Source organism: Schistocerca cancellata, chromosome 6, assembly GCF_023864275.1.
Source record: "Schistocerca cancellata isolate TAMUIC-IGC-003103 chromosome 6, iqSchCanc2.1, whole genome shotgun sequence".
Taxonomy (NCBI): Eukaryota; Metazoa; Arthropoda; class Insecta; order Orthoptera; family Acrididae; genus Schistocerca; species Schistocerca cancellata.
Window position 1 is genome coordinate 243,020,925 of NC_064631.1, and position 15,106 is coordinate 243,036,030.

Sequence of the window (15,106 nt, forward strand, 5' to 3'; positions counted from 1 at the left end):
AGTATCCTTCTCTCAAATGTGTCCTGCAATTTGGCATCCTTTGCTATCGGAGCCCAGGTTTGAGATGCGTCTGTAAGCATTGGTCTGATCTGTGTTTTATAAATGGTTAATTTTGTGGTTCTAAGCAGGAGCCTTGACGATAGAAACTTTAAGATGAAATAAGCTTTACTGGCTGCAATTAGTCTGTGCTTTACTTCAGAGGCTATCATTTAGACGGATTAAATCAAACCCAGGTACTTGAAATGATCGACTATTTCAGAGGTATAATCCACTGTTGTTTCGGCTGGCATTTTCTCAGTGTGCTCTTTCCCAGCAGTTGTTTTCTGCTCATTGATACATTATGTGATCAAAAGTATGCGGACAGCTGGCTGAAAAAGACTTAAAAGTTCATGGCGCCCTCCATCGGTAATGCTGGAATTCAATATGGTGTTGACCCACCCTTAGCCTTGATGACAGCTTCTACTCTCGCAGGCATAAGTTCAATCAGGTGCTGGAAGGTTTCTTGGGGAATGGCAGCCCATTCTTCATGGTGTGCTGCACTGAGGAGAAGTATCAATGTTGGCTGGTGAGGCCTGGCATGAAGTTGGCGTTCTTAAAACATCAATCTAGGCCTGTGCTGTGATAGTGCCACACAAAACAACAAGGGGTGCAAGCCCACTCCGTGAAAAACACGACCACACCATAACACCACCTCCTGCGAATTTTACTGTTGGCACTATATGCTGACAGATGACGTTCACCAGTCATTCGCCATACTCACACCCTTCCATCGGATTGCCACTTGTGTACCGTGATTTGTCACTCCACACAATGTTTTTCCACTGTCCAATCATCCAATGTTTATGCTCCTTACACCAAGCGAGGCGTCGCTTGGCATTTACCGGCATGATGTGTGGCTTACGAGCAGCAGCTCAACCGTGAAATCCAAGTTTTCTCACTTCCCACCTAACTGTCATAGTACTTGCAGTGGATCTCAATGCAGTTTGGAATTCCTGTGTGACGGTCTGGATAGATGTCTGCCTATTACATACTACAACACTCTTGAGCTGTCTGTCGGTGGTCTCTGTTAGTCACCAGACGAGGTCATCCTGTATGCTTTTGTGCTGTACATCTCCCTTCACATTGGAAACAGTGGCCCTAGGGATCTTTAATATAGGAGTGTGGAAATCTCATGTACAGACATATGACACAAGAGACAACCAATCACCTGACCACATTCGAAGTCTGTGAGTTCTGCAGAGCACCTCATTCTGCTCTCTCGCGATGTCTAATGACTACTGAGGTCGCTGATATGGAGTACCTGGCGGTAGGTGGCAGCACAATGCACCTAATATCAAAAACATATGTTTTGGTGGGTGTCCAGATACTTTTGATCACATAGTGTTTTTAGTCCTGTATTCCTGCTGGCCTGTTTAAGGGCGGTGAATACCTCTTCCATTGCCATCAGAGTTCTTGCTGATGTCTTGATGTCATCTGCATAAGCCAGTATGTACACAGATTTATGAAAAGTCTTCCCCCTATTCAAGATATTTGCTTCTCTCGTCACCTCCTCCATGGCTGCGTTGAGCAGGTGTCAAGCCAGATCATCACCTTGCCGTACTCCATTTTTAATTTCAAAAGTATTGGACAACATTCATCCAGTTTTTATGCTACCTTGTGTTCCTATCATTGTCATTCATACTATCTTGATCTTGGTGATTTGCTGTGTGCATTATGTGACTGGTTTCCAATGAGTACAAGGGCTGTTAATTAAGCTGCTTTTAGTATTGTAATAGTCGTGCCCTGTAGTACAGTGTTGGTATTCCCGCATGGAGAGCAGTGTATGGTAGGATGGTGTAGGAAACATGGTAGAATGGTTAGAAAGCTCGCCAGTAAGCTTTCTTGACAGTCTGTCATGGTGGGTGCATAGGCAGCTAAGTGTCAGAGGGACAAAACAACAGGGAAATAGCAACCTTGACAGATGTTGTAATGTACCCCCTATTTGATTTGGGAGAGGAGACTGGAACTCTAGATGAAAAGGAATGTGGCTGAATATGTTCTATGTGCCACAATGGAATGAGTAGCAGTGCCACTATTGAATAATCACAAGTCGAGATCTGTGATTTTTCGTTTCCATTAAGCCTAGTTTACGCCAGAGCCATAACAAGTGAACAAGCATTGGGGAATGAGAATTTTGGCTGGTGTTAATAGTTGGTGAGTATAAGTAAACTACATTCATTTGTGTTTGTTCCATATTCTCCAGTGTTTGCTGGTGTTCCACTGTTTGTCATTCCCTTAAGAAACCATCAAAGGAAGGTCATTCCTTCTCATTTTTGTGCTAGCGGGACATAAAGCTTTTTCCTTCTATGTTGTCTGTTTCTTTTGACAAAAGTTGCATGTGTGATGGAGTGTTCCGAAAAGAATGTAATGTTGCTGATAGAAGAATATAGATATCATAGGTGCTTCTGGGATCTAAAGAGATCTACAGCCCAAATACCGAAGGAAAAGAAATGTGATTGGCAGAAAATGACCAAAAATCACTTGAAAGTCCAACTTGGGATGCAAGAGAGACAGTAAATTCATTAGATGCATGCATCAACAGGAAATAAAGTGAATTAGCACTAGGTTTATGTTTCTTTTTATTCCAAAGAAAACTTCCATAAATTTACTTGCAAGAGACAAGTGTAAGTAGCTATGTATTTGCTGATTAATATTTTAAAAAAGTATGAAAGACTGACCATTTTCATTGCTTACATTCATGTTAACTGTAATTACATGGCTGATGTATCACATCTGTGTTAGAAATTTTTGATGATAAATAAAAATTGTGTTCCCGGGACAACTCCTATCTGCCCTCTAATAAACTAAATAGCATATTTTGTCAAGTAACCTATGTGACATGTCATATGTATATTTTACATTTCATTAATCAAATTTTATCAGCATTATCTTCCTTAACACATTATTTAATAAAATCCTTGAAGTGCAATATTATTACATTCCATCCTGAATTTTTCATTGTTTGATTAATCCTTGAAGTGCTTCACGTAAGTTACTGCTGACATCAGAAACTACCTGAGATATATAGCAGCTAATGAAATCTAAAACAGTCACTACGGTGATAGAAACATCTACAGTTCCTAATAATCAGTGTTGTCATTCTAGCCTATCTTCATGTTGTGTTGCTTTTTGATAATTAATGTTCTGCTTTTAAATTTCCAACTCAATTGTAATGAAAAGCGAGCAAAAAGCATCAACCAACGTATGTTCTAAGGAAAGACGGAACTGGAATTCAGTTTTAAGTGCACTTCCTCCATGCATTTTGCACACTTGCAGGCAAAGTCAGACACTTAAATTCCTTTTTCCTGTGCAATTTTGCTTACTTCTTCTGAAACAGTGGTCAATGTAATTCCCCCAGAACATCAAAGTTTTGCATCGTGGGTCTTACTGTATTGTGTGATATTCTGTGTGCCAATAACAGTTTTGATTGACTCTGAACACGATGTGACTATAAGCGTACAAATCCAAGTCGAAAGAGCTTCAATATGAGAGAAGTCCAATAACAAGCAGAGTAACACATGCTCACAGAGTACTGTTACATAGGCAATATAACAGCTGGCGAGTGGCAGCTGGATGGTAGGAGAACTGGCTTAAATGTCATCACGTGATACATCAGCTGGTCACTATGGCACTGGTGAAGGCAGCACCATTGGCAGCCCTTGTTATGCTGCACTCTTTTACAATGGATGGTGTGCCCTGATGTGCTGACTATGTAATAGGCAAATTGTATGCAAATGCTTGTTCACTTGTATTTCCTTCTATCCACTTTAGTGTAAATCAAGTTTTAGATTGCCTCGTTGCATTTTCTAATTCACCCCACATGACTGTAGTCATTGAAGTCATCCAGGAGGAGGAAAGGCAGGGCAACTGGGGGGGGGGGGGGGTTCAGGTTAACTGTTGCTAGATACTTTTGCTCCCTATCTGGTGGAAGATGGCTGAGGCAGTTAATGCGACCACTCGGGTAAAGCAGGAAATCCAAGTTCTTGTCCTGGTCCAGCATAAATTTTCACCTGTTGTCACTGATACATTTCAATGCCTAAATGTGACTAATGTCAATGAAATGTTTGAACAATAAGAGCATATGTTTCAGGGAACAGGGTTTCCTGAAGAACAATACATATTCTTGGATAAAATTATAATAGCTGTCTGGATTCGGGTATGTTGTCAAAATAACTGTTACATTTACATTGGATGATGAATGTAGGTATACCCAGAGGAGTTGAAAAGATTGGTCATGTTTCAACCTCTGCTTACACCATTTGTTGAGTAGAAACAATATCAAAATGCATAATTTCAACACCTGTTGTGTTGGTGCTGGTGGTGGCTCGTATATCTGGAAAGGATGATGTAGAAACTACTCTGTGGCTCATAGGGCTTCCCTTCATCAACCACTGGTTGAACCTGGCCATTAGGTAGTGTTCTCCTGAGTAAGCCCGAGAAAGGGAAAAATGGGGTGGAAGTGTGGAGGGCATCATGCATGGTCAAAAGTTTTTAAGTGCCCACCATGGCCCACTACTGGGGGAGATGTGGATGCACAGTTTGCATTCATTTGAACTAGGCCAAGGCATTAATATTTTTTCTTTGCTTCAAAATACGAAGACAGTCGATGGCTTTTTACTGCTGTATCTTTCTTTCCTTCTTTAAAACGGGGCAGTACAAAGAGTTAGGGGAATATTTCACTCCAAAGTTGTTACATAACCCCAAAACGTAAACATGTATAACATAACCTAGGGGGTGGGACTTAAGGTTTACGTTGCTGTGGTTAACCATTACTTTTACCTTTTCAGGTAGTTAAGTTCCATTCGTAAACCTGTAATAAGTTCCATTCGAAAACCAAAATAAAAGCACCAGCATCTGGTCTGTTATATTTTGGGCCCCGAGTACTATAGCGGACAAAATGGACATACCATTGTTCAAATTTTGCATGCAGTTCTTCACCTGTCTGCAATGTGAAACTGCAGTGGAAAATTACAACTGGACCAGTACTCTTGTGAGGAGTGATGGTGACAGAAATGTCACTGAGCTTACTGCAGGAGAGCAGTGCCTTTGATTTTATCTAATTCACTCAACGTCACTTGGTTTAATTCAACTACAAACCATTATCATTGTTTTACTTTTGTTGATATCCATCTTATTGTCTCTTTTCAAGACGCTATCCATTTCGTTCAGCCGATCTTCCAATTCCTTTGCCATCTCTGACAGAATTACAGTGACATCAGCAAAGTTTGCACTTTAATTCCCTTTCCAAATTTCTCTTTGGTTTCAGTTACTGCTTGCTCAATGCACAGATGGAACATCATTGGGCATAGGCAATTACCCTGTTTCGCTCTCTTCCCAACAACTGTCTCCCTTTCCCCTATAACTACAATCTGCCTCTCTTTCCCCTATAACTACAATCTGGTTTGCTTACAAGTTGCAGATAAGCTTTTGTTCCTTTTACTTTATCTCTTTCACTTTCAGAATTTCAAAGTATGTATTCCAGTCAACATTGTCAAAAGCTTTCCCTAAATCTATAAGCGCTACAAATATAGGTTTACCTTTTTTCAGTGAAGTGTCTACTATATGCAACAGGATCAGTGTTTTCTCGCATGGTTCTACAGTTCCCTGAGGTTGCGTTCTACCAGTCCTTAGACTTTTCTGTAAATAATTTGTGTTAGTATTTTGATACTATGACTTATTAAACGGTTGGTTCACACCTGCCAGTGTCTGCCTTCTTTGGAATAATAATTATTACAATAAGGTTATTTCAGCCATTTCATTATTTTGCATACTAGTGGAATAGTTTGGTCATGGTTGGTTCTCTCAAGGATCCCAATTATTCTGAAGGAGTTTTGTCTATTCCAGATGCCTTGTTTTCACTTAGGTATTTCAGTCCTCTGTCTGCTTCTTTTTGCAGTATCATATCTCATCATCATCATCATCTCCTCCTCCTCCTCCTCCTCCTCCTCCTCCTCCTCCTCCTCCTTCTTCTTTTTCTTCTTCTTCCTCCTCCTCCTCCTCCGTTTCCATATTTTTGTCCACTAGTTTTTTTAATATATATATAAACCCCAAAAGTGCCCCACTTGTGACAGGATACTTTCCGGGACTGGATCAGATTCTGAATGTGGCTCTCCAGTAGGGATACGACTTCCTCAAATCCTGCCCTGAAATGAGATCCATCCTTCATGAAATCCTCCCCACTCCACCTAGAGTGTCTTTCCGCCGTCCACCTAACCTTCGTAACCTCTTAGTTCATCCCTATGAAATCCCCAAACCACCTTCCCTACCCTCTGGCTCCTACCCTTGTAACCGCCCCCGGTGTAAAACCTGTCCCATGCACCCTCCCACCACCACCTACTCCAGTCCTGTAACCCGGAAGGTGTACACCATCAAAGGCAGAGCCACGTGTGAAAGCACCCACGTGATTTACCAACTGACCTGCCTACACTGTGAAGCCTTCTATGTGGGAATGACCAGCAACAAACTGTCCATTCGCATGAATGGACACAGGCAGACAGTGTTTGTTGGTAATGAGGATCACCCTGTGGCTAAACATGCCTTGGTGCACGGCCAGCACATCTTGGCACAGTGTTACACCGTCCGGGTTATCTGGATACTTCCCACTAACACCAACCTGTCAGAACTCCGGAGATGGGAACTTGCCCTTCAGCATATCCTCTCTTCTCGCTATCCGCCAGACCTCAATCTCCGCTAATTTCTAATTTCAATTTGCCGCCGCTCATACCTCACCTGTCTTTCAACAACATCTTTGCCTCTGTACTTCCGCCTCGACTGACATCTCTGTCCAAACTCTTTGCCTTTACAAATGTCTGCTTGTGTCTGTGTATATGCGGATGGATATGTGTGTGTGTGTGTGTGTGTGTGTGTGTGCGAGTGTATACCTGTCCTTTTTCCCCCCTAAGGTAAGTCTTTCCGCTCCCGGGATTGAAATGACTCCTTACCCTCTCCCTTAAAACCCACATCCTTTAGTCTTTCCCTCTCCTTCCCTCTTTCCTGACGAAGCAACCGTTTGTTGCGAAAGCTTGAATTTTGTGTGTATGTTTGTGTTTGTTTGTGTGTCTATCGACCTGCCAGCGCTTTTGTTTGGTAAGTCTCATCATCTTTCTTTTTAAATATATTTTTCCCACGTGGAATGTTTCCCTCTATTTTATATATATATATATATATATATATATATATATATATATATATATATGGTTATAATAGAAGAAAACATTCCACGAAGGAAAAATATACCTAAAAACAAAGACGATGTGACTTACCAAATGAAAGTACTGGCAGGTTGACAGACACACAAACGAACACAAACATACACGTCCAGGGCCTCGCTGCGATGGAGCACTTCCTTTCACGCCGATCACCTGCCACCCTACCTAAAACATCTTTCCTCATTACCTTAGCCAGCTTCATCCTGACCCACAACTTCTTCACTTTTGAAAACCAGACATACCAACAATTAAAGGGAACAGCCATGGGTACCAGGATGGCCCCCTCGTACGCCAACCTATTCATGGGTCGCTTAGAGGAAGCCTTCTTGGTTACCCAGGCCTGCCAACCCAAAGTTTGGTACAGATTTATTGATGACATCTTCATGATCTGGACTCACAGTGAAGAAGAACTCCAGAATTTCCTCTCTAACCTCAACTCCTTTGGTTCCATCAGATTCACCTGGTCCTACTCCAAATCCCATGCCACTTTCCTTGATGTTGACCTTCACCTGTCCAATGGCCAGCTTCACACGTCCGTCCACATCAAACCCACCAACAAGCAACAGTACCACCATTACGACAGCTGCCACCCATTCCACATCAAACGGTCCCTTCCCTACAGCCTAGGTCTTCGTGGCAAACGAATCTGCTCCAGTCCGGAATCCCTGAAGCATTACACCAACAACCTGACAACAGCTTTCGCATCCCGTAACTACCCTCCCGACCTGGTACAGAAGCAAATAACCAGAGCCACTTCCTCATCCTCTCAAACCCAGAACCTCCCACAGAAGAACCACAAAAGTGCCCCACTTGTGACAGGATACTTTCCGGGACTGGATCAGATTCTGAATGTGGCTCTCCAGCAGGGATACGACTTCCTCAAATCCTGCCCTGAAATGAGATCCATCCTTCATGAAATCCTCCCCACTCCACCAAGAGTGTCTTTCCGCCGTCCACCTAACCTTCGTAACCTCTTAGTTCATTCCTATGAAATCCCCAAACCACCTTCCCTACCCTCTGGCTCCTACCCTTGTAACCGCCCCCGGTGTAAAACCTGTCCCATGCACCCTCCCACCACCACCTACTCCAGTCCTGTAACCCGGAAGGTGTACACAATCAAAGGCAGAGCCACGTGTGAAAGCACCCACGTGATCTACCAACTGACCTGCCTACACTGTGATGCATTCTATGTGGGAATGACCAGCAACAAACTGTCCATTCGCATGAATGGACACAGGCAGACAGTGTTTGTTGGTAATGAGGATCACCCTGTGGCTAAACATGCCTTGATGCACGACCAGCACATCTTGGCGCAGTGTTACACCGTCCGGGTTATCTGGATACTTCCTACTAACACCAACCTATCCGAACTCCGGAGATGGGAACTTGCTCTTCAATATATCCTCTCTTCCCGTTATCCACCAGGCCTCAATCTCCGCTAATTTCAAATTTCCTCCACTCATACCTCACCTGTCATTCATCAACATCTTTACCTCTGCACTTCTGCCTCGACTGACATCTCTGCCCAAACTCTTTGTCTTTAAATATGTCTGCTTGTGTCTGTATATGTGTGGATGGATATGTGTGTGTGTGCGCGAGTGTATACCCGTCCTTTTTTCCCCTTAAGGTAAGTCTTTCCGCTCCCGGGACTGGAATGACTCCTTACCCTCTCCCTTAAAACCCACATCCTTTCGTCTTTCCCTCTCCTTCCCTCTTTCCTGATGAGGCAACAGTTTGTTGCGAAAGCTTGAATTTTGTGTGTATGTTTGTGTTCGTTTGTGTGTCTGTCGACCTGCCAGCACTTTCATTTGGTAAGTCACATCGTCTTTGTTTTTAGGTATATATATATATATATATATATATATACACACTCCTGTAAATCTGTCTCTATATTCCTCCCACGTTTCCCTAGTGCTGATGTACCTATTGAGTTCTTGATACTCATGTAGCTGCTTTTCTTTTCTCCAAAGCTTTCTTTAATTTTCCTGTACATAGAATCTATCTTTCTCGCAAACCTGCTTTGTCATTTTGCTCTTCTTGCTAACTTTATTTCTTCGTCATCTGTATTACTTTCAGCCTGCTTCATTTTCTGCATTTTTATATTCTCTGCTTTTACCAATTAAATTTGATTTCTTGTTTGTTAACCAGTGAATGCTATGTTGCCATGTCTTTTTTTTGTCTAGTTGATTTTCTGCTGCCTTCTGTATTTCATCTCTCAAAGTTATCCATTCATCCGCCATTGTGTTTCTTTCCTCTGTTTCAATTAGTTGGTATCTACTGTGCTCACTGAACATCTCAACATCCTTTGGTTCTATCAATTTATTCAAGTCCCAAATTGTTAACTTCCTTTCTGCAATGTCTTCAGTTTTAATCTGCAGTTCACAAGCAATAAATTATATTCAGAGTCCAGATCTGTTTCTGGAAATGTTTGCAGTTTAAAATCTGGCTTTGAAATTGTCTCACGGTTGTATAATCTATCAAGATCCCTAACAGATGTATTAGTTCATGAATTTACTTCTAGCGGAAAATGAAATATACTTACACTGCACCCACACAACAACTTGTGCTAACTGTACACTTCCTTGTAAAACGTTCGCTTGTAGTCACGCTTTTTGATTTTTGTCACTCTCTCAATCAAAAGATCTGTTCTTGGAGACCCTAGTTCCTTTACGGCAAATTTTTCCCCATAATTTACTTTTCTCTTCCCAGAACGAGATTTCCACTCTGCACCAGAGTGTGCGCTGATATGAAACTTCCTGTTAGATCATAGCTGTGACCCAGACTGAGATTCGAACTCAGGACCTATGCCTTTCACGGGCAAGTGCTCTACTAACTGAGGTACCCCAGCACGAATAACGACCTGTCCTCACAGCTTTACTTTTCTGTTAACATTTAAAATGTGCCATTTGTGAAAATGATTAAACTCAAGTAGTAATATCTGCCAACGTGATCGCTTGACTGGAATACATGTGAGGCGCTGAGATCCATAAGGGCCTAAATGTTGAGCCAACATTTTAAGTGAATATCAGAGAAAGCAGTGATAACAGGTTTTTGTGAATTTTTGTGTGTACAGTGTGGGCCTACAGCACAATAAACCTGACTCACCATAAGATCAACAGATTTCAGAAGCATGAATAAATGCTACACTGGACGGTGATGTGCATTAGGCTGTATGATAAAGTTCATAACTTAATATACTATAACTCATTCAGAAAACCCACAAAATAGGTTTACTGCCAATACAACTTCAGCATCTACTGAAGTCTGATGTAAGTTTACTACAGTACATAGTGAGTGAATTAACATACCTTAGGAGTGTGCTATCGTCTAGCAGGATTTATGCCGAGGAACATGAATAAAAGTCTGCCACAGTTTGCTACCACCTGGTGGCACTGAAGTAAACTTCTAGTTGAGTGGCTGTGCACATCATGACCCATGCACTTCGTTTATGAAATCCACATGTATTTGGCCATAAGGCAATTACATCATGTGAGTTGCGCTAGCGCAGAAGCTCCTTAAAATGTGCACAACTGTTGGTATGCCCACGACTCTGATGCCAAGTTTCGTGGTGTCTAGAGGAGCAGTAGCACAATAGATTTAAGTGCCATGTCTCTCAGACTGCAGCATCTATGTTACGTTTAACAACATTTAAAAAGAGAAATAACCAATAAATCTGCAAAGTGTCAAAAGTTAGGTTGTTCATGTGCTCTTACACAGCAGCTGCCACTGTCCCTGGGCCTGTTCCACATGTACGATCTTCTTTCATTATTGAACTGAATGTCTGCAGTAATTAAATTTTGCTCTGACCAAAATTCTACCAGTCTGCTTCTCATTTCACTCCTTTCCCCCAGTCTTATGGCATCCTACTGTTTGTGGGAATGTAAGGAGATAGGACCTGGATAAACTGAAAGAACCAGAGGTTGTAGAGAGTTTCAGGGAGAGCATAAGGGAACAATTGACAAGAATGGAGGAAAGAAATACAGTATAAGAAGAATGGGTAGCTTTGAGGGATGAAGTAGTGAAGGCAGCAGAGGATCAAGTAGGTAAAAAGATAAGGGCTGGTAGAAGTCCTTGGGTAACAGAAGACATACTGAATTTAATTGATAAAAGGAGAAAATATAAAAATGCAGTAAATGAAGCAGGCAAAAAGGAATACAAACGTCTCAAAAATGAGATCGACAGGAAGTGCAAAATGGCTAAGCAGGGATGGCTAGAGGACAAATGTAAGGATGTAGAGGGTTATCTCACTAGGGGTAAGATAGATACTGCCTACAGGAAAATTAAAGAGACCTTTGGAGAAAAGAGAGCCACTTGTATGAATATCAAGAGCTCAGATGGCAACCCAGTTCTAAGCAAAGAAGGGAAATCAGAAAGGTGGAAGGAGTATATAGAGGGTCTATACAAGGGCAATGTACTTGAGGACAATATTATGGAAATGGAAGAGGATGTAGATGAAGATGAAATGGGAGATATGATACTGCGTGAAGTGTTTGACAGAGCACTGAGAGACCTGAGTCGAAACAAAGCCCCGGGAGTAGACAACATTCCATTAGAATTACTGACAGCCTTGGGAGAGCCAGTCCTGTCAAAACTCTATCATCTGGTGAGCAAGATGTATGAGACAGGCAAAATACCCTCAGACTTCAAGATGAATATAATAATTCCAATCCCAAAGAAAGCAGGTGTTGACAGATGTGAAAATTACCGAACTATCAGTTTAAGAAGTTATAGCTGCAAAATACTAACGCGAATTCTTTACAGACGAATGGAAAAACTAGTAGAAGCCGACCTCGGGGAAGATCAGTGTGGATTCCGTAGAAATATCGGAACACGTGAGGCAATACTGACCCTACGACTTATCTTAGAAGCTAGATTAAGGAAAGGCAAACCTACGTTTCTAGCATTTGTAGACTTAGAGAAAGCTTTTGACAATGTTGACTGGAATACTCTCTTTCAAATTCTGAAGGTGGCAGGGGTAAAATACAGGGAGCGAAAAGCTATTTACAATTTGTACAGAAACCAGATGGCAGTTATAAGAGTCAAGGGACATGAAAGGGAAGCAGTGGTTGGGAAGGGAGTGAGACAGGGTTGTAGCCTCTCCCCAATGTTATTCAATCTGTATATTGAGCAAGCAGTGAAGGAAACAAAAGAAAAATTCAGAGTAGGTATTAAAATCCAGGGAGAAGAAATAAAAATTTTGAGGTTCGCCGATGACGTAATTCTGTCAGAGACAGCAAAGGACTTGGAAGAGCAGTTGAACGGAATGGATTAGTGTCTTGAAAGGAGGATATAAGATGAACATCAACAAAAGCAAAACAAGGATAATGGAATGTAGTCGAATTAAGTCAGTTGATGCTGAGGGAATTAGATTAGGAAATGAGACACTTAAAGTAGTAAAGGAGTTCTGCTATTTGGGGAGCAAAATAACTGATGATGGTCGAAGTAGAGAGGATATAAAATGTAGACTGGCAATGGCAAGGAAAGCGTTTCTGAAGAAGAGAAATTTGTTAACATCGAGTATAGATTTAAGTGTCAGGAAGTCGTTTCTGAAAGTATTTGTATGGGGTGTAGCCAAGTATGGAAGTGAAACATGGACAATAACTAGTTTGGACAAGAAGAGAATAGAAGCTTTTGAAATGTGGTGCTACAGAAGAATGCTGAAGATTAGATGGGTAGATCACATAATTAATGAGGAAGTATTGAATAGGCTTGGGGAGAAGAGAAGTTTGTGGCACAACTTGACTAGAAGAAGGGATCGGTTGGTAGAACATGTTCTGAGGCATGATCACCAGTTTAGTATTGGAGGGCAGCGTGGAGGGTAAAAATCGTAGAGGGAGACCAAGAGATGAATACACTAAGCAGATTCAGAAGGATGTAGGTTGCAGTTGGTACCGGGAGATGAAGAAGCTTGCACAGGATAGAGTAGCTTGGAGAGCTGCATCAAACCAGTCTCTGGACTGAAGACCACAACAACAACAACTGTTTTTTCCGTTATTTCTTTAAGTATTTTCAAATCCCAGTCCACTGTCACAATTAAATTTTCACCTCTCTTAACTATTAGAATAATTTATTTTATATCATCATACAGTTGTTCAATTCCTTCATTACTTGCAGAGCTAACAGACACATATGCTTGTACTACTTTGATGAGTCTTGGCTTTGTGTTTTTCTTGGCTACAATAATGGTTCAAACTGCTCTTGAGCACTATGGTACTTAACTGCTGAGGTCATCAGTCCCCCAGAACTTAGAACTACTTAAACCTAACTAACCTAAGGATATCACACACATCCATGCCCAAGGCAGGATTCGAACCTGCGACCGTAGCGGTCGCGCGGTACCAGACTGTAGCACCTAGAACCGCTCGGCCGCTCCGGCCAGCGCTACAATAATGTACTCACTATGCTGTTCATAATAGTTTACTTGCATATCTTTGATAGTCATTATTAATTCTGTTTCTGTGACTACCACATTTTATTTTGAGTTGATAATTCTGTACTTACCTGACAAGAAATCCAGTTTTCTGCCACCTCTCTTTACTAATTCCCACTATGTTTAAAATCAACTTACCCATTTCTCTTTTTTAGTCCTCATGATTAAGACACCAGTCATTCCATGCCCTGATCTATAGAATACCAGCTCTCTTTTTTTAATGACATTTTCCTCCTGAGCAGTCCCAGCCAAGATGTTACGGAGCAGGTATGGCAAATCTGCAGCACAAGGTTGAACATTAAGGAATGTACCCTAGTTGGTGGATACAGGCTCCAGAGCTCTGGAGCACTCCTGATAACACCATGACAAGGGTGTGGCAGAGGGAGATGCAAGTCAAACCTAAGCAAGTGGATATACAGATTAAGATGATGTCTGTGAATGCATTGAAACTCTGAGCATGTAGTACTTGTATTAGTACAATCTCTGCCCATCAACTTGACTTGAGAGTACGTAATACTGTGTCACAGCAGTTCCAATAACATTGCCTTTTACCAGACAATCACACTAGAACTTGGATATAGTCCTTGGAGTCTTTTGTGGCAAAGTAAGTGAATAAACTCTTCTCAGTATTCAAGCTGTATCATTTCAGATTTCTTAGTTGAACAATCTTTTTGTTGTGTTTATCTGCAACTCAGCACTCCACTATATGGTGAGTAGCAAATGTCCTTTTTGTAATATTGTCATTATTCCATCCAGGATTTTCCATTGTTTTATTTGAGATAAAATGCTTTAGCTTTCAACATTCGCCTTTGCTTTCATTTTCAGAAGTGAAACTATTGACTGTCAGTGTTGACATTGTGTTCTGCTCATATAGGCAAAGTAGGAGCATCTGAGATATTGTACAGGAAAGCTGAACGGTCTCATTGTGGATGATGCGCTGGGCAACTTCTCCCAGCTCAGGTCTGCTGTGGACAGAATAGTGTGAGGTAGCAATAAGAGGTATGCTCGAAATTGCTGTTCCTACCACTGTGTAAGTGTCAAACGTCTGTCGTTTTCGGCCAATGTCCAAGTCCCATAACCATGCCCTACTGAAGTATGTACTCCTAGAATCCCAATACCCTTGTCTTTTCAAATTGTACTGTATGGCTATTTTAAAGGCAATGTTCATCCAGCTTTTCCAACACTCTTTGTTTTATGTGACACATTTGCTCAGCACAGTGCTTGATGACCTAGGGATTGTTGGGCCTATGTAGATGCTCCTACCCCCATGAACCATGGACCTTGCCGTTGGTGGGGAGGCTTGCGTGCCTCAGCGATACAGATGGCCGTACCGAAGGTGCAACCACAAAGGAGGGGTATCTGTTGAGAGGCCAGACAAACGTGTGATTCCTGAAGAGGGGCAGCAGCCTTTTCAGTAGTTGCAGGAGCA

General features: G+C 41.8%; 1 protein-coding gene across 1 annotated transcript in view; it reads left to right on the top strand.

Annotated features, from left to right (window-relative positions):
- Positions 1–15,106, top strand: part of LOC126191062 (activating signal cointegrator 1) — a 136,647-nt gene that overhangs the window by 44,433 nt on the left and 77,108 nt on the right. The window lies entirely within an intron of this gene.